Consider the following 23,856-nt stretch of genomic DNA (forward strand, 5'->3'; position numbering starts at 1 on the left):
CTTGATATGTGCTCTTAAACAGGTACACCACTGCCGGGCTACTGGACCTTATACATGAGAGCTCAGTGTTTTATCTGTTGTGTCACCTTCACCACTCATGAAGCTTTCCCCCTGCAGGTGGGGACCAGGGGCTTGAACCTGAGTCCTTGCACATTGTAATGTGTGTGCTTACGCAGGTACACCACAATCTGTCCACTCTATCTCTCTCTTCTCTCTACTACTCTCTCTTTAATTAGGTTTTCGTTTGTTTGTTTTTTACTAGAGCACTACTCAGCTATGGATTCTGGTGGTGTGGGGGACAGATCCTAGGACTTGGGAGCCTCAAGCAAGAGAGTCTCTTTACATAGCCATTATGCTATCTACCCCCACCTTCTACTTTCTCTCTCTCTCTCTCTCTCTCTGTGTGTGTATGTGTGTGTGTGTGTGTGTGTGTGTGTGTGTGTGTGTGTGTGTGTATAAAATTATAGTGGGTTCCCTACTAGGGAAAGAGAGAGGCAGGCTGGGAGTAGGGATCGACCAGTCAACGCCCATGTTCAGCAGGGAAGCAATTACAGAAACCAGACCTTCCACCTTCTACATCCCATAATGACCTTGGGTCCATACTCCCAGAGGGATAAAGAATAAGAAAGATATCAGGGGAGGGGATGGGATACGGAGATTTGGTGGTGGGAATTGTGTGGAGTTGTACCCCTCTTATCCTATGGTTTTATTAATGTCTCCTTTTTTAAACAAATAAAAAAAGAAAAGATCAACAGTTTTCAATAAAAGGCTAGCAAATTTAATTCAGAAACACATCAAACTAGTTACATACATGACTATGTGGAATTTACTCCAGAAACTTAGATTTGTTTATCATCTAGAAATCAATCAAAAACATAGAGTACAAGTAGAGTAAAAATTTTTTAAATTGTGGTCCGGGAGGTGGCGCAGTGATAAAGCTTTGGACTCTCAAACATGAGGTCCTGAGTTCGATCCCCCTCAGCACATGTGCCAGAGTGATGTCTGGTTCCTTCTCTCTCCTCATGTCTTTCTCATAAATAAATAAATAAAATCTTTAAAACATTTTTTTTAATTATAATTATCTCCACAGATTCGGAAAAAAAAATTTGATGAAAATCCTATTATGACTCCTGATTTAAAGTTCAACTATGAAAAGAAAAGTGTTCTCTTCTGCTTTATATGTTAACTCTTTTTCAGCCACCAGGTTCCAGATGCTACCATGATGCCAAACAGGCTTCCCTGGGCAGAGAACTCCACCAATGTGTCCTGCTTCCCCAGAGCTCTACCCCACTAGGAAAAGAGAGAGACAGACTGGGAGTATGGATTGACCTGTCAGTGCCCATGTTCAGCGGAGAAGCAATTACAGAAGCCAGACCTTCTACCTTCTGCACCCCATAATGACCCTGGATCCATACTCCTAGAGGGTTAAAGAATAGGAAAGCTTTCAAGGGAGGAGATAGGATACAGAGTTCTGGTGGTAGGAATTGTGTGTAATTGTACCCCTCTTATCCTATGGTCTTGTCATTGTTTCCAATTTATAAATAAAAATTATATAAAAAAGAAAAAAGATAATAGTGGGTTATAAAATTGTAGGACTACAGGGTATATATAGTTCTATACCACACTCCCCACCAAAGTTCATTAACTAAAGTTCATTAATTAAAGTTCATGTGTTCACAAACTCATTAAAGATTCTATTGCAAGCACAGAGTTTAAAAAAATAACTTTTTTCCATGAAGGATGATAAATGACATAGTGGGGGTTGTATTGTTAAATGGGAAACTGGGGAATGTTATGCATGTACAAACTATTGTATTTACTGTTGAATGTAAAACATTAATTCCTCAATAAAGAATTTAAAAAAAAGAAAAAAATTTTGGAGGGATTAATGGTTTACATTAAACACAATTGTTGGTACATGTGTAAAATTTCTCAGTTTTCTGCAAAACATTCTCATCCCAGCCTAGATCCTCCTCCACCATCATGCACCAGGACCTGAAAGACCCTCTCCCACCCCCAGAGTCCTTTACTTTGCTATAATAGACCAAATCCAGTCCAAGTTACTTTGTGTTTCCCCTTCTGTTTTTATTTCTCAACTTCGATCCCTGGGTGAGATCATCCTTTTATTCACCCTTCTCTTACTGGCTTATCTCATTTAACAAGCTCCATCCAAGATGAGGTGAAGAATGTGAACTTATCATTCTTAATAGCTGAGTATATAGACCACAACTTTCTCATCCATTCATCTGTTGTTGGACACCTGGGTTGCTTCCAGATTTTGGCTATTACAAACTGTGATGCCATGAACATTGGTGTGGCTTATATACAGGTGGAGAACCTTAGCCAGATGCCAGGACCCTGGGATCCAAGACATCTCAGGGTTAAGAGAAAATATCTTCAGTCATTATACAGTTTATCTGAAGAAATCTGGAGGGACACACACCAGACATCCTGAGAAGGGACATTGTCCAGTGTGTGACACCATCCCAACCTTCCACAGAATATTTACTGGTAAATTATGCATTACATCGAAAGGAACAGGAAGATCCAAAGTGTTCTTAGGTAAACACAATTCAGAACAATTATCAAAGCACAAATTACTTTCAAGGTGTGGGACACATAAAGAATGTGTTAAACTTTAATTACAATTGTCATTGTCTGAATGTCATTAGTCAGGTGCAATTTTTTTTTTTTTTTTGCCTCCAGGATTATCGCTGGGGCTCAGTTCCTGCACCGTGAATCCACCACTCCTGGAGGCCATTTTTCCCCATTTGTTGCCCTTGTTGTCGTAGCCTTGTTGTGGTTATTATTGTTATTGTTGATATCGTCCATTGTTGGATAGGACAGAGAGAAATGGAGAGAGGAGGGGAAGACAGAGAGGGGGAGAGAAAGACAGACACCTGCAGACCTGCTTCACCGCCTGTGAAGCGACTCCCCTGCAGGTAGGGAGCCGGGGGCTAGAACCCGGATCCTTAGGCCTTCCTTGCGCTTCGCATGTGCGCTTAATGCGCTGCACCACCACCTGACCCCCCAGATGCAAAGTTTGATGCCCCAAGAAATATTTATTCACCAATCATTCTATTATGCACAAGCCCCAAATCCTTCAGGGAAGAAGCCAAACTTCAAAGTTACAGATAAGTGGATTTTGAATGATCTCTAGGCCTGTGGGCTGCTATTTTAACTCTTTTTTTAAAAAATCATTTTATTTATTTATTTATTTATTTATTATTGGATAGAGGCAGAAAGAAATTGAGGGAGGATAGGGGGAGAGAGAGAAAGAGAAGGGACCGGTGGTGGTGCACCTGGTTTAGTGAACCCAGGTTTGAGAGCCAATCCCCACCTGCAGGGGGAAAGCTTGTAAGTGGTGAAGCAGTGTTAAAGGCATCTCTCTCTCTCTCTCCCTCTCTGTCACTCCCTTACCTCCCAATGTCTGGCTGTCTCTATCCAATAAATAAATATATTTTTAAAAAATAAAAAAGAAGAAATATCATCTTATAGGGCTGGGTGGTGGCACACTTGGTTGAGCACACATGTTATTACAATGCACAAGGACCCTGGTTTGAGCCCCTGGTCCCTACCTTCAGGGGGAAAACTTTGTAAGTGGTGAAACACGGCTGCAGGTGTCTCTCTGTCTCTCTCCCTCTCTCTCTCTCCCCATCCCTCTTGATCTCTGGCTGTCTCTATCCAATAAATAAATATAATAAAAAATAATAAAAAGAGAAGGTGTGTATGTATCAACCTGCCAATACCCATGTTCAATAGAGAAGCAATTAAAGAAACCAGACCTTCCACCTTCTGCACCCCAAAATGATCCCAGATCCATGCTACCAGAGGGATAAAGAATAGTAAATCTTTCAAGGGAGGGGTTGGGATATGGAGCTCTGGTGGTGGGAATTGTACCCCTCTTAGCCTATGGTCTTTCGATATTTTCATTTTTTAAATAAATTAAAAAGGTAAAAAAAAAAGAGAGAGAAGTAAAATCTCTTAACTCATAGCACACTTCTTATGATTACAGCTTTCTATAGAGATTGTATTATTTTTCCTGTCTCTCTCTTTCCCTAGTGGGGCAGGGCTCTGGTGAGGTGTGGGTCCAGGACACATCGGTGAGGTTGTCTGCTGAGGGAAGTCAGGTTGGTGTCATGGTAGCATCTGCAACTTGGTGGCTGAAAAAGCATTAAGATATAAAGGATCACAAATTAATAATCAGGAACCTAAAGGCAAGAATACAACAGATGAGATTTGGAGTCTCCATCTTGGAAAAAGCTAGTAGTTCTATTTTAGGCATATTCCAAGAGGCCCATGACTTTATTAATTTTTGCCTGAGCCTGACAGGTAACATGCAGGCGGGCCCATAGGTACTGTCTGGGGAGATGGTGTCAGAGTTCAAAATAGGACTAGAAAGCTTGATCAGGGCAGAGAGTAGATCCTCAATATGGGGAAAGTAAATAAATAGTGTTAACTGTAAACCCCACCAGTTTGATCTGAGGTCCATATTCAGCACAAGAGCTTATATAACCTCTGTACCCCTGTAGGTCTGAGCTCTCCTGTGGTCATGGCTAGGAACATTCCAGGCTGCACCAATTTCAGGACCCATCATCCTCGGGTGATAAGCAGAATATGTTATCCAACCTTGTTTCAGAGAATGGAACAGTCCCTACCACTATTGATCCACATTGAGGGCAAGGTCCTATAGGGGCCCACAGAGGGGTCCATTATGCTGTTCCCAATGGAGATGACCAGTGACAGTGGTGAGAGGGATCTGTTAGGGGTCTAGGCCCATCATGTCTGTGTGGGAATCCCAGGACTCCCTGACTAGGGCCCTAGGTGACTGGGTGGCCTGGTAAAATTAATAGAATTTCTAACAAGAAATATCTGATATCAAGAAATCTGGTATCTGGGCAGGGATAGCATAATGCTTATGTAAAAAGACTCTCCTGTCTGATGCTCTGAAGTCACAGGTTCAATCCCCCCATAGCACCATAAACAAGAGGTGAGCAGTGCTCTGGTAAATAAATAAATAATCCATTTAAATAAATCTAGCATAAGAAAACTTCTTCAACACATATGTATACACAGATCTTTTGGGGGTAGGTGTATTTCACTCCTTAGGATATAGTCCCAGGAGAGGAATTGCTGGGTCATAGCGTAGGTCCACTTCTAGACTTTTAAGGCTTCTCCAGACTCCTTTCCACAGAGGTTGGATCAATTTTCATTCCCACCAGCAGTGCAAGAGGGTCCTTTTGCCCCCACAACCTCTCCAACATTTTTATTACTATCCTTTCTGATATATGACATTCTCACAGGGGTGAAGTGGTATCTCATTATTGTCTTTATTTTCATTTATCTGACAATGACTTGGAGCATTCTTTAAATGTCTATTGACTTTTTGGATCTTTCTTCAGTGAATATTCTTTTTTTTATTTTATTTAGAAATTTTTTAAATTTATTTTCCCTTTTGTTGCCCTTGTTTTTTTTTTTTAATTGTTATTGTAGTTATTATTGTTATTGATGCCGTCGTTGTTAGATAGGACAGAAAGAAATGGAGAGAGGAAGGGAGGACAGAAAGGAGGAGAGAAAGATAAATACCTGCAGACATGCTTCACCACGTGTGAAGCAACTCCCCTGCAGGTGGGGAACTGGGGGCTTGAACCAGGATTCTTAACACCGGTCCTTGCGCCACATGCACTTAACCCGCTGTGCTACCGCCCGACTCCCAAATGTCAGTGAATATTCTATCATATTCTCTCCTCACTTTTGGATGGGGTCATTTTTTGTTGTTGCTGAGTTTGGTGAGCTCTCTACATATTTTGGTTATTAGTCTTTTGTCTGATGTGTGGTATGTAAAGATCTTCTCCCATTCTGCAAGGAATCTATTTCGATGATGGTGTTTCTTTTTCTTCCTCCTCCTCCTCCTCCTCCTCCTCCTCCTTCTTCTCTTCCTTCTCTTCCTCCTCCTTCTCTTTCTTTGCTGTTGTTTGTTGTTCCTGTGCAGAAGCTTTTCAATCTGATATAGTCCCATTGGTTTATTATTGTTATTATTGTTGTTATTATTATTGTTGTTGTCTTCCTTGCAATTGGACGTGAGTCATTGACGATATCTATGAAACTTAGGTGGAAAAGAGTTCTGCTGCGGTCTGGGAGGTGGCGCAATAGATAAAGCATTAGATTTTCAAGCATGAGGTCCTGAGTTCAGTCCCTGGCAGCGCAGCACATGTACCAGAGTGATGTCAGGTTCTTTCTCTCTCTCCTCTTATCTTATCTTTCTCATATATAAAATCTTTAAAAAAATGTTTTAAAAAAAAGAGTCCTGCCAATATTGTCCTCTTAAGTATTTGATAGTTTCTGGTCTAACATCCAAGTCCTTGATCTACTTGGTATTTACTTTTGTGTGTGGTAAAATGTCCAGTGTCCTAGTATTTTAATTATATATACATATATATTTTGAATATCTTATTTATGAGAGGGTAGGAGGAGAGAGAAAGAACCAAATATCACTCTGGTACATGTGCTGTTGGGGATAGAACGCAAGACCTCATGCTTGAAAGTCCAATGTTTTATCCACAATACCACCTCCCAGACCACTAATTTTTTAACAAATATTTTTGTTTTTATTATCTTTATTTATTAATTGGATACAGACAGCCAGAAATTGAGAGAGAAAGGGGTGGTAGAGAAGGAAGAGACAGAGAGACACCTGCCACATTACATCACGACTTGAAAAGTTTTCCCCTTGCAGATGGGGTCTGGGGGGCCCAAACTCAGGTCCTTGCACATTGCAACATGTGTGTTCAACCAGATGCGCTGCCACCCAGCCCCTGTAAGATATTTTTTCAGTAGAATATTCAATTTTTTCCCTTCTAAAGGAAACTTGTCTTTGTCTGGCACTACTCAATAAATTCTTCAAGGAACTTATATTTGAACATGTGATAGTTCAGTTAATAAATTATATGTCTAGGTAGGGCAGGGGTAGATAGCATAATGGTTATGCAAAAAGACTCTCATGCCTGAGGCTCCAAAGTCCCAGGTTCAATCCCCTGCACCACCATAAACCAGAGCTGAGCAGTGAGTGCTCTGGTTAAAAAATAATAATAAATAAATAAATAATACATCTATTTAAACAATCAGATAATGGTAAATATTTTTACTCATGTTATGTGAATGTTGTATTTAAAAACCAACAAAGAGGAGGAATAGAGGTTGTTTTCGGTGGGAGGTAAAATAGGGAATAAGAGAAGGAGTCCTTATGAAGGTGATATTTTGGGCCAAGATGGCAGCCAGCTAGCAGGATCTGTGTTCCTTCACTTTCACAAGGGCACAGCAAAGTCACAAAATACATAGAAAATGGCACACCCAAACAGGACTGGACTATAGACAAGCTTCTACAACTAAGGACAACAGCTCAGAAATATCTCTGTCCTGAACCCTCTTAATTAAGTCAGTCACAATGTCCTTCTTTCAATTAGTCTCATGCTCTTCCCACATCAAAGAGTGTTAATATTTGCAGCTTTCTCTATTTGGATTGTTACGCACCCTCAGAACCATCTGCAGCTACTTAAATAAATGTTTCTTTCTCTTTTTGATCTTCAGCACTGCATATGCCAGAGTGTCACTCTAGTTATCTTTCACTCTCCTATACTAGCTGCACTAGTTCTTATTGTCTTTTTTTTTTTTTTTAAAAAAAATATATATATATTTATTTATGGGGGGTTGGGCGGTAGTGCAGCAGTTAAGCACACATGGCACAAAGCGCAAGGACCAATGTAAGGATCCTGGTTCGAGCCCCTGGCTCCCCACCTGCAGGAGAGTTGCTTCACAAGCGGTGAAGCAGGTCTGCAGGTGTCTGTCTTTCTCTCTCCCTCTCTGTCTTCCCCTCCTCTCTCCGTTTCTCTCTGTCCTATCCAACAACAATAACAACAATAATGATATAATAATACCCACAACAACAATAAAAAAACAACAAGGGCAACAAAAGGGGAAAAATATATTTATGTATTATTAGAGACAGAACTGAGAGGGGAGGGAGAGGTATGGAGAGAAACAGACAGCCATCCAAGTCTTTGCCAGCACTAGATACCCAGGCAACTCCACTATTGTTTCTTTTTTTCTCCCTATTTCTCTCCTTTCAATAGAGGGTGAGCTAGAGAGAGTGAGGACAGAGATCTGAAGCATTGTTTATAAAGTTCCTCCCTTTCCCCAAGTGAGGACTGGGAACTTGAACCCAGTTTGTTGTACTAGTTATATAGTTTTCATATTTCAGACATTTCCCTATAAATTTTTCTTTTCAGTCTTGCAAAGTTCAGATTTCAAGTTGCAGTTGAACTGTTAGATTTGTTTTTGCCAATCCTCCCCAAAGAAGGGGGAGGGGGAGAAAAGGGAGGAGAAGGTTGAGGAAGAGGAGCATGAGAATGAGGGGGAGGAAGAAGTGGAGTAGGAGGAGGTGGGGGAGGAGAAGGAGCAAGAAGAGAAACAGGAGGATGAGGAGGAGGAAGAGGAGGAGCAGGAGGAAGTAGCAGCAGCATTCCGAACAAAGTGCTACTATGATGTGGAAACAAACCAGAAGAAAGCATTTCAGACAAGACAGCACACCTGTTAAGATAGGGGTATGTGTTGGCATATTCAAGAGACAATAAGGAGGGGTCTAGGTGGTGACACACCTAGTTAAGCGCTCACATTACAGTGAGTAAGGACCTGGGTTCAAGACCCTGGTCCCCACCTGCAGGAGGAAAGATTCATGAGTGGTGAAGCAGTGCTACAGGTGTCTCTCTGTTTCTCTCCATATCTCTCCCTCCCCTATCAGTTCTGTCTCTAATAATACATAAATATATTTTTCCCCTTTTGTTGCCCTTGTTGTTTTTTATTGTTGTTGTGGGTGTTATTATGTCATTATTGTTGTTATTGTTGTTGGATAGGACAGAGAGAAACGGAGAGAGGAGGGGAAGACAGAGGGGGGAGAGAAAGACAGACACCTGCAGACCTGCTTCACCACTTGTGAAGCAACTCCCCTACAGGTGGGGAGCCAGGGGCTCAAACCAGAATACTTACACTGGTCCTTGCACTTCATGCCATGTGCGCTTAACCACTACACTACTGCCCGACCACCCATAAGTATACATTTTTTAAAAAAGAGAGACAATAAGAACTAGTGCAACTAGTATAGGAGAGTGAAAGATAACCAGAGTGACACTCTGGCATATGCAGTGCTGAAGATCAAGCTCAGGACCTGACACTCAAGAGTCGAACACTTCATCCACTGTGCCACCTTCTGGGCCTTGATTATGATTACCACAACCATCATCACCATTTAAGTCAGAGCACCGTTCAGCTCTGATATGTAGTGGTGTCAGGAATTAAAGGTAGGAGTCTCAGACATGAAAGCCTCAGACATGAAAGTCTTTTCCATAACCATTATGCTATCTCCTCAGTCTCAAAAGTGTTTTTAAATCAGTGAAACCTATAGGTATTTTTCAAGTTCAAATTCTTGTAGATATAGAAAATCTGAAAAGACAAAGGAGGCCAGGTGGTGACATACCTGGTTGAGCACACATGTTACAATGAGCAATGACCTGGGTTCGAACCCCTAGTCCCCACCTGCAGGGGGAAAGCTTTGTGACTGGTGAAGCAGGGCTGCAGGTGTCTTTCTGTCTCTCCCTTTCTATCACCTCTTTCCCTCTTGATTTCTGGCTGTCTCCATCCAATAAATAAACATGTAAAAAAAAATTTTTTAAAGACAGAGAAAACATGTAACAATTAAAACTCAGATCCAATTCTGTGTAAACGTTCACAAACTTGACAAGATTTCACATTCAAAAAGAAACTGACCCAGGAGGGAAAAAATTAGATCTGTTCTAAACATACACAAAAGGAGATACAAAAAGAAAATAGCTGAAATATACTTATATGTCCTGTGTTAAGATTATCATATGAAGAACTCTCACAAGGCTAGACATGGACCTTCTATATGACCCAGTAATTCCTCTCCTAGGTATATACCTCATAGACTCCATAACACCCAACCAAAAAGATATGTGTACACCTATGTTCATAGCAGAACAATTCGTAATAGCTAAAACCTGGAAGCAACCCAGGTGCCCAACAATAGATGAGTGGCTGAGAAAGCTGTGGTATATATATATATATATATATATATGAATACTACACAGTTATTAAGAACAATGAACCCACCTTCTCTGACTCATCTTGGATGGAGCTAGAAGGAATTATGTTAAGTGAGCTAAGTCAGAAAGATAAAGACAAGTATGGGATGATCCCACTCATCAACAGAAGTTGAGAAAGAAGAACAGAGAGGGAAACTCGAAGCAGGATCTGACTAAATTTGTAGTAGGGCAACAAAGTAAAAACCCTGGGTGGAGAGTGAGGGTGGATGTTCAGCTTCATGGGTGGGTGGGGAAAGGGATGGGACACAGTCTTTTGGTGATGGGAATGGTGTTTATGTACACTCCTATTAATTTGTAGTCATATAAATCACTATTTAAGTAACATGAGAGGGAAAAAACTGATTGATTTTCTCAAACTTTTTAAAGCACAGCCTGAATCTTTTTAATACATAGGCTGAGTCTTTGATATGTTGACTCTCTTAAAAGCTTAGTCCAGGAAGAACAGGAACAACCAGTGGTATAGCTATATACAAATAATGTCAAAGGACATAAAATATGGTGATGGTGTGTATGATACAGCAAATCCAAACAAAGGGATTTTCCAAAGTTAACCCAATTGCCAAACAATGTGATTATAACAATAACTAGATATTGTCTTCTTAAACCCTAAGACAGCAGGAACCTCCCACTTCCACTATAGAGCCTATATTTCCCCCAGTCCTGGAACCTCTGGGGTGGGGCTCACTTTCCTGCATGCTTCTCTCAAGTCATACCAAATGATATTGCATCAGCCAATCCCAACCTAATCAACGCAAGGAGTACCACCTCAACATGCTTCACTTCAGACTGTATCCAGGCAAGACGTCAGGCAAGGATTTTTTTTTTTTTTTTGAGACCTTTCCTTTCATGGTATTCTCTAATTCCATTCCAGGAGGTTCACTTCCTAACAAAGTCCCAAAACCTATATATAGACAAGATCCCATAAGATAGAACATATGTTCACATGCGTCCGTAAATTAAGGCAAAATATATACCTGAAAGCAAAAATACACAATAGTCTTTAGTGAGTCAGTATAAAGTTCATAATGAAATAGTGTCTACTTAGACTTAGATACCCTCCTCACCTACTTCCTATTACAGTTCTCTCACTCACTACAAAGCTAACCTTATCAAAGCAAGGACTGCAAAAGCTGAATAAGGGCAAGAGACTGGCATACTTTAACGATTACTCTTTAGTCACTATCAGGCCATTCCATCAGCTGGGGCCCTAATCAGGGAGTCCTGAGGTTCTCAAACAGACATGATGGGCCTAGACCTCAAATAAATCCCTCTTTCCATTGTTACCGGTCATTTCTATCAGGAACAACAAAATAGACCCCTTTGTGGGCCCCCATAGGACCTTGCCCTCAACTTGGATCAACAATGGTAGAGAATGTTCCATCCTCTGAAGGGAGGATGGACAACATACTCTATGCTACTCCTGAGGAAGATGGGTCCATATTGGGGTAGCATGGAATGTTCCTACCTCATGACCACAGAATGTGAGCTCAGATCTACAGGAATGCAGAGGTCACATAGGCTCCTAAGCTGAATATGGGCCCCAGATCAGATAAATCGATGGGGTTTACAGTCAACAATATTTATACCCCTTTCCCATATTAGGAAGCTATTCTCTTCCCTGATCCAGTTTTCTAGTCATTTTCTCAGCCTTGACATCATCATCTCCCCAGACAATAACTTGGATCCACTGGCATATCAGATTTCAGGTTCAGGGGCAAAAAGAAAAAAGGAAAAAGGGGGAAAAAAAAAAAAAAACTAGCATAGCCACAGGCCCTTTGGAATTTAACTAAAATATGCCTACTAGCTATCTACAAAATGGAGGACACCCCCCCCAACTCTTCATCTGCATTATTCCAGCCTTTAGGTCCATGATTAGTCAACAATTTGTTTGGCTTTATATATTAACTCTCTTTTCAGCCACTAGGTTCCAGATGCTAGCATGATGCCAATCATACTTCCCCAGACAGACAACCCCACCAATGTGTCCTGGAGCTCCGCTTCCCCAGAGCCCTTCCCCACTAGGGAAAGAGAGAGACAGGCTAGGAGTATGGATCGACCTGTCAACGCCCATGTTCAGCGGGGAAGCAATTACAGAAGCCAGACCTTCAACCTTCTGCATCCCACAATGACCTTGGGTCCATACTCCCAGAGGGTTAAAGAACAGGAAAGCTATCAGGTGAGGGGATGGGATATGGAGTTCTGGTGATGGGAATTGTGCGAAGCTATACCCCTTTTATACTATGGTTTTGTCAATGTTTCCTTTTTATAAATAAATTTTTTTTAAAAAAGATTATCATATGATGTTGCAGATAAAGCTGTAGAACCAAAAGTATAAAAGTTCATTGTAGGCAGGAGGTAGACAGCATAATGGTTATGCAAAGAGACTCTCATGCCTGAGGCTCCAAAGTCCCAGGTTCAATCCACCACATCACCATAAGCCATTACTATTACTATTGGATGTTGTCCATTACTATTGGAACTATTCAGCTCGTCAATGTATATAAGCCTCCCAGTGCCTCATGGGATAATGAGGTCCTGCCTAGCCCAAACCACCCAGCCATTTACGTTGGAGACTTTAATAGTCATCACCAAGACTGGGGATATTTCTCCTATCTGACGGCTGACGGCTCTATCTTAGCCGACTGGGCTTCAGCAAATGACCTCTCCCTATTATACGATCCCAAACAGCCAGGCTCTTTTCACAGTGCTAGATGGAATAAAGACTCGTCACCCGACCTGTGCTGGATTAGCACAGTCAACGGCCAAGCCTTTCCCGCTACGAGACATGTTCTCAAGATCTTCCCGCACAGTCATCACCGCCCAGCTATCATCCACATTGGTCTCCAGCTCCCACTGATTCTGTGCTCGGAGAAACTAAGATGGAACTTTCGGAAAGCAAACTGGCATCTGTTCAGTGATCTTACCAACAAATCTATTCCTGCAATTCCAATTAACTCTATCCCCTCTGAAGATTCCTACAGGCACTTCCGCCAAGCCATCTTCAAAGCAGCTTCCCAAGCCATTCCTCGCCTTGTCTTGATGCTGAATGCAAGCAGCTACTAAAGCAGTATGATGAGTCGGGCGACCCAGATGTGGCTGACCATCTCATTGCCTCCCTGGATGCAGCACGCCAAGCCCGCTGGCAACAACTCACAAAAAGTCTGAACTTCACCCACTCAAGTAGGAAGGCCTGGAAGCTTCTTCATAGTCTGGGTGCCAGTAGCCAACCCCCTCCCGTCTCCCATCCTCCCATATCTCCAAACTCAGTGGCCAGTCACCTAACTCAAGTTGGACGTGCTAAGATCGACCCAGTCTGGAAAAGAGAAATTTCCCATGAGTGGTCATCCCACTTCCGGTTATCTTGTCCATCTCCAAAACTCTCTCCCTTTACACTGTCTGAACTGGAAGACACTTTGAAGAGGGTTAAACTGGGAACAGCTGCTGGCTATGATAACATCACCCCAGAACTCATTCTTAACCTGGGCCTCGTGGCAAAGAAGTGGCTCGCTTCATTCCTGTCCCACATCTTGGAATCTGAGTCTATGCCCAAAGTTTGGCATCGTGCGAAGATAATAGCGGTTTTGAAACCAAAGAAAGACCCAACACTGGCCACCAGCTATAGACCAATTTCTCTCCTCTCCATGTGTTACAAACTCCTTGAGAGGCTGCTTCTGTCATGTATTTCTCATCTTACAGAGAAATTCCTATCACCCGCCCAAGCTGGTTTCCGCCCAGGAAGATCTACCTGCGAACAAGTCCTGACCCTCTCAACTTACATTGAAAATGGATTCCAGAAGAATTTAAAGACGGGTGCTATCTTTGTTGATCTCACAGCAACCTATGACACGGTCTGGCACCGTGGTCTCCTAGTCAAGATCTCAAGATGCCTGCCTCCATGGGTGGCCAACACTATATCTTTTCTTCTCCAAAATAGAAGATTCCGGGTGCATCTGGGTGACAAGTCTAGCAGATGGAGACTTGTCTCAAGTGGCCTCCCCCAGGGCTCTGTTCTGGCTCCTACGCTATTTAATATTTACATCAATGACCTCCCAGAAACTTCTTCAAGGAAGTTCATCTACGCCAATGACATCTGCTGTGCAACTCAGGCATCCAAGTTCGACATCCTCAAGGAAACACTCACGAAAGACATATCTCTGATATCTGATTACTGTAAAAAATGGCGACTAATCCCTAGCACTGCAAAAACGGTATCATCTGTTTTCCATCTACACCATGCCTCGGCCTCGCGTGAGCTTAATGTGCAGCTTGGCGATACGAGAATCCGGCATGAAGCCCAGCCAGTGATCTTGGCGTTACTCTCGATTGCACTCTGTCATTTCACAAACATCTCATAAACAGAAGCCAGACCTTCTACCTTCTGCAACCCTCAATGACCCTGGGTCCATGCTCCCAGAGGGATAGAGAATGGGAAAGCTACTGGGGAGGGGGTGGGATATGGAGATTGGGCGGTGGGAATTGTGTGGAGTTGTACCCCTCCTACCCTATGGTTTTGTTAATTAATCCTTTCTTAAATAAAAAAAAAACTGCAGCAAAGGTGGGCACAAGGAATAACATCATTGCAAGACTGGCCAGCTCCTCATGGGGCGCGAGTGCTTCCACACTACGATCATCATCTCTGGCATTATGCTATTCCACTGCAGAATACTGTGCCCCAGTATGGTTCCGTAGCCCCCATGTCCACTTGGTCGATTCCAAATTATATTCCTCCATGAGGATCATTTCTGGAACCATCCATTCCACCCCGGTTCCATGGCTGCCAGTTCTTAGCAACATCGCCCCGCCAGATATTCGTCGGGATGCGGCATCATCTAAGTTCATTTCCCACGTCTACGCCCGACCGGACCTGCCAATATACGCAGATATCTTCGCCCAGCCTGTCCAATGCTTGACGTCTCATCACCCAATCTGGTCCCCTACGCCTACACTGAACTTCTCTGTTCCAGACTCTTGGAAACAGAGTTGGCAGTCAGCTGAGGTAAAGAACAAACACCTCATCACAGACCCCTGCAAGCATCAACCCGGCTTTGACCTAGCACGTTATGATTGGGCCCTCCTCAATCGCTATCGAACAGGCCATGGCCGGTGCGCCACTATGTTCCATCGCTGGGGAGCCAGAGACCACCCGAACTGCCCCTGCGGCTACAGACAGACTATGACCCACATAGTCAACGACTGCCACCTCTACAGATTCAAAGGAGGTCTCGAAACTTTACATCAGGCTCAACCTGACGCTGTTGACTGGCTACGGAAGAAGGGCAAATGCTAGAAGAAGAAGAACCATAAGCCAGAGCTGAGCAGTACCCTGGTAAAAATAATAATAATAACTTGAGTATCACTTTAAAGATAAAAAAAATTAGAAAAATAAAGTTCATTACTAAGTGACACAGATCATTCTCTAGTGAGGCCAAAACTATTAGTAGAAATAAAAAGAAACTAAAAATGCATTGATATAGAGCATTAAACAGAGACTAAGAACTGCATACCAGAGGATCTGCTCTATGAGATAGAAGAGAAAAAAAAATGTCATGTAGTCACAAAGGATAACACGATACAGATCTGAGAATGGAGGAAGCAGGAGACATTTTTGAAATGTCACCAAACAGTGCCAGTGAATTTAATTTCTGCCAGGGAACAGCAAAAGGATGTTTTATTGAAGAACATCCAAGGGAAAAAAAAAAGAATATTTAAATGTGTCTGCAACATTGAAAATTTTTCATGAGAAACAGCAAAGCAGCTCCAGAGAATAAAAAGGCTCTATTTTTATTCTGGGAAGTAAAGTGCTATACTAATATATAGTCTCTCTCAATAAGTAGATTACTTCATAGATTGATCCTCAGTGTTAACAGAGGACAAGTCATGTTTTTCTCTGTTGGATATAAAACTTTCTTAGATGTAAAAAATAAAGTCAAACTTTTTTCTTGACCAGATCACTGCACTTTATCTGAGGATTCAAACTGGGACCTCCAGATACTCAGAAATGAAAATTTGTGGCATAGCCTTTGTGTTATCTCCCTAGGGTTAAAGCAAATCTTTTTTTTTTAATTTAAACAAAGAGGAAAGCCAAAAAACAAATTTCTGAGATATTTCACTTAACATATCCACTAACTTTTCAATAGCAATTACTTTTTTTTTAATGACATCATAATTTTCCAAATAAACCCTAAATCATGGAAATGTTGGAAAGAACAAAAGGTCTCTTAAACACAAAATGAGTCCTACCCACCACAGTATATAGCATTGGACCTTAAGACAAATGTATCATAAATAGTAATGATTCTTAATCATGTGACGTTTCTTTTAGTTTTGGGCCTTTTTCTTAATCATGTGACATTTCTTTTAGGATGGGCCCTTCTCCTAAACAAAATAAAGGAGAAGTCTCAGGACCCATCCTCTCCAACGAACAGAGATTACATTAGATTAGATGCTCTGCTTTGAATTTTTTTTTTCTTCATCACTGAGGCTTCACCACTTAGGGCTAACTATTTCAGAAGAAACAGTCAGAGATAGAGGGTGAGAGGGAGAGCTACCACAGCACAGAAGCTTCCGACACTGAGGCAGGGCCCAGGTTTCAACCTGGTTCACTGTGGGTTAAGCACAGATGGCACAAAGTGCAAGGACTGGTTTAAGAATCCCAGTTTGAGCCCCTGGTTCAAGCCCCCCCCCCACCTGCAGAGGGGTTGCTTCACAAGTGGTGAAGCAGGTCAGCAGATGTCTCTCTCTCTCTCTCTCTGTCTTCCCCTCCTCTCTCCATTTCTCTCTGTCCTATCTAACAATGATGATGTCAATAACAAAACAATAACTACAACAATAAAAAAAACAAGGGCAACAAAAGCGAATAAATAAATAAATAATAATAATAAAGAAACTGAGGTTTTTTTTTTTTTAAAAAAGAAGCAAGCCTCCTGCTCCCTGCCTCAGGGGGCATTTTATGCAGATAGAGGTAAAGTGAGAATGGGCCCTTAGAAGGTGGCTTGTGGGGGATGGTCCAAGGAAAAAAAGAAAAGATCTCCCCATCTTCTGGATCATGATGGACTGTCCACAAATTTCCCACAACAGTCTACAGCCCAGGATACAGTGCATAACTCTTGGCCATGAGGTACTGAGGTTTAGTTCTTGGCAATAGATAATGTCAGAGTAATAGTCTGGTTCTCTCTCCCTCATGAATGAATAAGTAAATAAATTTATTTTAGAAAAAAATAAGGTTTGCAATAAGTCTCAGCTTTTTTCACTGTTCTAAGGGAGGATGGCTTGAAAGAAAGAGGCTAAGAGATAAGACTCTCTGGCCTTTTTTTTAAACTTTATTTTATTTTTATTTATTTACTTGAGCACTGCTCAACTCAGTTTTATGGTGACTGGGGTTTGAACCTGGGACTTTAGAGCCTCAGACAAGAGAGTCTCTTTGCATAACCATTATGCTATCTACCTCCTTCAGACTCTCTGACCTTTGTTGTTTTGTTTTCCAAATTCAATCTTAGCATATTAACTGTTCCTTGAAAAAAAGTTCCATATCATACTTTATCTTCCCACCCCTCACTCACACTGTGACTTTAGACTCCTGCAGGATCCCACCATTTCCAACAATCTTTTCTTTTTCTCCTTTCAACCATAGATAGAAGCAGAAAGGGAGAGAGATAGTGTGGGAAAGAAAAATATAAAGAGTGAAGGAAAGAGGGAGGCTGGATGGTTGCACACCAGGTTAAGCATTTGAGCCCCTGTTCCCCACCTGCAAGGGGGTCCACTTCTCCAGCAATAAAGCAGGTCTGTAGGTGTTTGTCTTTCTCTCCCTCTGTCTCCCCACCTTTCTCAATTTCTCTGTCTTATTTAATAAAAATTAGAATGAAGGGGAAAAAATGGCCACTGGGAGCAGTGGATTCATAGTGCAGGCACAGAGCCCCATAACTCTGGAAACAAAAAAAGGAAATGAAAGACAACACAGCACCCTTCTGCTACTTTAGAATCTTCATCTTGGGCATGGTGCTCCCCTATGGTGCCTGCCCTGGATTCTACCAAGTCTGCATTCTACAAGGTGAGCTGTTTCCCAGTCCCTGTACTGAATTCTTCCTACTTGCCTGCTTTGTATAGAAAATCAGTTCAAGGGACCAGGTCGTGGTGCACCTGGTTGAGTGCACACATGTGCACAAGGACCCAGGTTCAAGCCCCTGGTTCCCACCTAAGGGGGAAAGCTTCACAAGTGGTGCAGGTATGTCTCTGTCTCTCTCCCACCCTATCTCCTCCTCCCCTCTCAATTTCTGTTTCTATCCAATAATAGATAAAATGAATAAATGTATTTTATTTTTTTAAAAAGAGTGCTTTGGGTTAAAGAGAGAGAGAAAGAATCTGTTCAATCTCTAAGATTTTTTTTAACTTTCATTTTTTTTCCCTTTTGTTGCCCTTGTTGTTTAAATCCCTAAAATTTTAAACTTAGGGAGTCGGGTGGTAGCGCAGTGGGTTAAGCGCACCTGGCACAAATTGCAAGGACCAGCATAAGGTTTAAGGCCCCGGCTCCCCACCTGTGGGGGGGTTTGCTTCACAAGCGGTGAAGCAGGTCTGTACGTGTCTTTCTCTCCCCCTCTCTGTTCTCCCCTATCCAACAATGACGACATCAATAACAACAATAATAACTACAACAACAATAAAAAAAAAACAAGAGCAATGGAGGGTAGATAGCACAATCATTATGCAAACAGACTCTCATGCCTGGGGCTCAAGAGTCCCAGGTTCAATCCCCCCCGCACCACCATAAGCCAGAGCTGAACAGTGCTCTGGTAAAAAAAAAAAAAAAAAAAGTCAACAAAAGGGAAAATAAATAAATAAAATATTTTTAAAAATTATAAGTAAGAAGATCTGAAAGGGAAACTGACCAAATTATAAGTAGGGCACCAAAGTAAAAACCCTGTGGTGAGGGGTAGACATGCAGCTTCCTGGGCCAGTGGGGGGTGGAAGTGGGTGGGAGGGATGGGTCACAGTCTTTTGGTGGTGGGAATGGTATTTATGTACAGTCCTAGTAAAATGTAGTCATATAAATCACTAGTTAATTAATATGAGAGGGGGAAAATTAATTGTATGTCTCGACGTTTTTTAAAACACAGACTGAATCTTTTTAATATATAGGCTGTGTATTTGATATGCGGACTCTCTCAAAAGCCTAGACCAGTGGTCCGGGAGGTGGCGCAGTGATTAAGCTTTGCACTCTGAAGCATAAGGTCCCAAGTTCGATCCCTGGCAGCACATATGCCAGAGTGATATCTGGTTCTTTCTCTCTCCTCCTATCTTTCTCATAAATAAAAAAATCTTTAAAAAAAAAAAAAAAAGCCTAGACCAAGTAGATCAGAAGCAACCAATAGCACAGCTATATACAAGATACTGGGTACTGTACAACAAACCATAACAAAAGGACTTTTCAAAGTTAACCCAATTACCAAATAATGTGATGATAACATTAACTATCCATTGTCTTTTTGAACCCTAAGACAGTAGGAACCTCACATCTCCACTATAGAGCCTCTACTTCCCCCAGTCCTGGAACCTTTGGATAGGGCCCACTTTCCCGTATGCCTCTCCCAATCCATATCAAATAATATTGCATCTGCCGATCGCAACCTAATCAACACAACGATTGCCACCTCAACATGCTTCACCTCAGACTGTGTCCAGAGACTTCAGGTGTGGAATGACAACCCTTCAGCTTCATTACTCGGGTGAGACCTTCCATAGTATTCTCTAATTCCATCCCAGGTGGTTCACTTTCTAACAAAGTCCCAAAACCTAGATATACACCAGTTTCTGTGAGAGAGAGCATATGTTCACACATATCCATAAACTACTGCAAAATATATACCTGAAAGCAGAAGTACACTAGAGTTTGCAGTGATTATCTCCCTAACACTTCCTCTCCACTATTCCAAGCTTTGGGTCCATGATTGCTCAACAATTTGTTTGGCTTTGTATGTTAACTCTCTTTTCAGTCACCAGGTTCCAGATGTCATCAGGATGCTAGCCAGGCTTCCCTGGATTGAAGACCCCACCAATTTGTCCTGGAGCTCAGCTTCCCCAGAGACCCACCCTACTAGGGAAAGAGAGAGGCAGATTGGGAGTATGGACCACCGACCAGTCAACACCCATGTTCAGCGGGCGTTGCAGAACAATTACAGAAGCCAGACCTTCTACCTTCTGCAACCCACAATGACCCTGGGTCCATGCTCCCAGAGGGATAGAGAGTGGGGAAGCTATCAGGGGAGGGGGTGGGATATGGAGATTGGGTGGTGGGAATTGTGTGGAGTTGTACCCCTCCTACCCTATGGTTTTGTTAATTTATCCTTTCTTAAATTAAAAAAAAAAATTTTTTAAACTTCTTAAAAAAAAAGATTTTAAACTTAAATATCCTCCATCACCATGCCCTTCATTGCCTCTTAGGGCTCCTCCCACTCTACTGAATCTTTGTATGTCCTCAGTGTAACTTACATTCAATCAACTCTCAACCAGTCAGTTTCATTAAGGCTGCAGACTTTAGAGTTTAACAGCCTGGGTCTAGAGCCAAATAGCCCACACTCTAGTCCTTCATTAGCTGAGAAACCTCGATGTCCTGAATTTCTCACAGACTTCTTTCAGAGTTAAAGGAGATAATTCATCCACAGAAACTTGGCGTGTATTGAGTTCATAATGAATGTTAACCAGAAGGGTCGGTACTTCATTTGACTTCTTCACCTCTGTGAATCCTGGCCACAGGTCATCCTAGTTTTCTTTTATTATGATAGGTACTAATTTCTTTCATTGCTCACCATTATTACTATTATTATTGGTAGGAGGGAAATTGAAAAGGGAGGTGGAGATAGAGAAGGAGAGAGAAAGACAGACACCTGCAGACCTGCTTAGCTGCTTGTAAGGTGTCCCCACTGCAGGTGGGGAGGGGAGCGGAAATGCTTGAACCCAGGTCCTTCCACATAGTACTATGTGCATTATTAATTATACATTATTCAATACTGTTCATTATTTTTATCTCAGCTGATTCATTGCTCTTTCTCCCTATCTTCCCACCCTTCTCAATTTGTCTTTCAAGTTAAAAATAGAAAGGAAAAAAAAAAAAGGTAAAAATGGCCACCAGTAGTAGTAGATTCCTCATGCAGGCACCAAGCCCCAGAGATAACCCTGGTGGCAAAAAAAAAAAAAAAAAAGAGAGAGAGAGAGAGAGAGAGTAAGGATCCCAGTTCGGGGCCCTGGCTCCCCACCTGCAGAGGAGTCGCTTCACAGGCGGTGAAGCAGGTCTGTAGGTGTCTATCTTTTTCTCCCCCTGTCTTCCCTCCCTCTCTCCATTTCTCTCTGTCCTATCCAACAACGACAACAATAATAGCTACAACAAAAAAACAACAAGGGCAACAAAAGGGAACAAATAAATATTTTTTAAAAAATTTAAAAAGAGAGAGAGAAAGAGGCAGAGAGAAGGAAAGACACCTGCAGCACTGCTTCAGTGCTTGTAAGTTTCCCTCCAGCAGGTAGGGACAAGGGGCTTGGCCCAGTTCATTGCATAGGGGTCGCCAAAATAACTATTCTAAACTACCTCTTGTTACCACCGCACCAAAGCTTCCTGCAGTGCAGTGAGGCCCAACTTCAAACCTGCATTGTCGACGGCAAAGGCAGAGCACTATCCAAGTAAGCTATTCTGCCAGGCTGAAAAATATCTATAGCATTAGTTTGCCTCCTACTTTACCAAGAAAATAGAGACCATTCTGCTAGTAGGCAATTCTATACTCTTGTTTCTCCCTATGCAAAGTGAACCCAGTCGTTGGGCCTGGAAGGCCATTCCGTAGTATCATCCATACAAAGTGCAAGGACCCACTCAAAGATACCAGACTGAGGCCCTGGTTCCCCACCTGCAGGGGGGTTTCTTCACAAGCAGTGAAGCAGGTCTTCAGGTGTCTATCTTTCTCTCCTCCTGTCTATCTTCCCCTCCTCTCTCAATTTCTCTCTGTCCTACCCAATAACGACAACAGCAATAACAACAATACTAATGACAACAACAATGATAAACAACAAGGACAATAAAATGGAAAGGGTAGCCTTCAGGAGCAGTGGATTCATAGTGAAGGCACTGAGCCCCAGTGATAACCCTAGAGGCAATAAATAAATAAATGTAACTGGTACGAGTGGCAGAGATATGTGCTACTTGTGGGCAGGAATTTTAAGAACCAAGGCACAACCTGTCATGTTTGCTTGTCTCTGTTGTAGTAATCATGGAAAAACTAATTGTGTCATCCTAATTCCTCAAGTGAGTAATACAGTGTGAACAGGATGCCATCACATTCTATGATGCACCTGCAGTTTGAGTGAACAATAATCTTGTTTTAAGCTACTGCCAGTTTGAAGTTCTTTAATATTACAGGATGATTCAGTCTACCCTGACTGATAGTCTTCAAGTTCAAAAATTTGTATGCTTATAAAAATATGTAAGTATCTGAACTATCACTCCACAAGAGAGAAATTAATACAGGGTAGTAAATTATCAACCTCAAAATGGGAAATTAACAAAGATAAAATTAACAGCCCTTAATTTAACTTGCATTAATAAAATATGGCTTCAGAATCTTAGACTAGATCAGCTATCTTAGTAAAAATTAAACTTAGAATGTCTGTTCCTCATATCCATAACTTCAGAATCCTGGACCATATCTGAAAACATTAGTTAACAGATCTTGGGAGCATGATTTTATATGGTATAACTACACTAGAGACAAGGAAATTGCTTTTCTAAATCTGATGGGTATGGAAACTGTGCTGTAATTTTATGCCCTAATTGGTTTTTTGAAGTCTAGAAACTCAATGAGAGATTTGATATTAAGTTACTAAAATTTCTCTCTGAGCTACAAAGTCTCACAAAAATAAAACCCTGACCTTCCTTCAGCCTTTAGTAGTCATCTAATAAAGACTGAGTGGAATATGAATTGGAAAGGATGAATCCCGTATATTAGTTTCTTTGTAGTTTAATTTCAAAGGCAAGCTAATATGACTTCAGATATTAACTCTTTGAACCTTAATTAGTAAAATATTTTAATCTTAAGATTTTCATTTTCCCTGGGAATTTGGCAACCTGAGAGAGTTCATGATCATATTGGAGGGCCTCTATATTTCATTATTTAAATATTTTAATGGTACCACCTACTTTTTAAAAATATCTTATTTTATTTTATTATTGGATAGTGACAGAGAGAAATTGAGACGGGAGGGGCACATAGAGAAAGAAAGAGACAGAGAGATACCTGCAGCTCTGCTTCACTAATCATGAAGCTTTCCCCCTGCAGGCGAGGACAAGGGGCTTGAACCCTGGTCGTTGTGCACTGTAATGTGTACACTTAACTAGGTTTGCCACCGCCTAACCCCTGGTACTATCTACTCATTGCACACTCTCTTGTATGTAAGATCAAACAATGTTACTGAATATAACTGGCATGGAAAATACCTGAGGAGATGGATATTTTTGTTTGTTTCTTTGTTTTTGTGTTTTGCTTGGACAATCTCTTTTTTTTTTCCTCCAGGGTTATTGTAGGGGCTCAGTGCCAGCACTTCAAACCCACTGCTCCTTGCAGCCATTTTTTTTTTCCATTTTATAGGATAGGAGAGAGAGAAATTGAGAGGGGAGGGGAAGATAAAGAGGGGGGAGAGAAAGCTA

General features: G+C 41.7%; 1 pseudogene; it reads left to right on the top strand.

Annotated features, from left to right (window-relative positions):
- LOC103117834 (S-phase kinase-associated protein 1-like) overlaps positions 1-20,810 on the top strand; it is a 38,504-nt pseudogene extending 17,694 nt beyond the window's left edge.
- Positions 20,811-23,856: the final 3,046 nt, after the last annotated feature.

The sequence above is a fragment of the Erinaceus europaeus genome, chromosome 3 (assembly GCF_950295315.1).
Source record: "Erinaceus europaeus chromosome 3, mEriEur2.1, whole genome shotgun sequence".
Classification (NCBI taxonomy): domain Eukaryota; kingdom Metazoa; phylum Chordata; class Mammalia; order Eulipotyphla; family Erinaceidae; genus Erinaceus; species Erinaceus europaeus.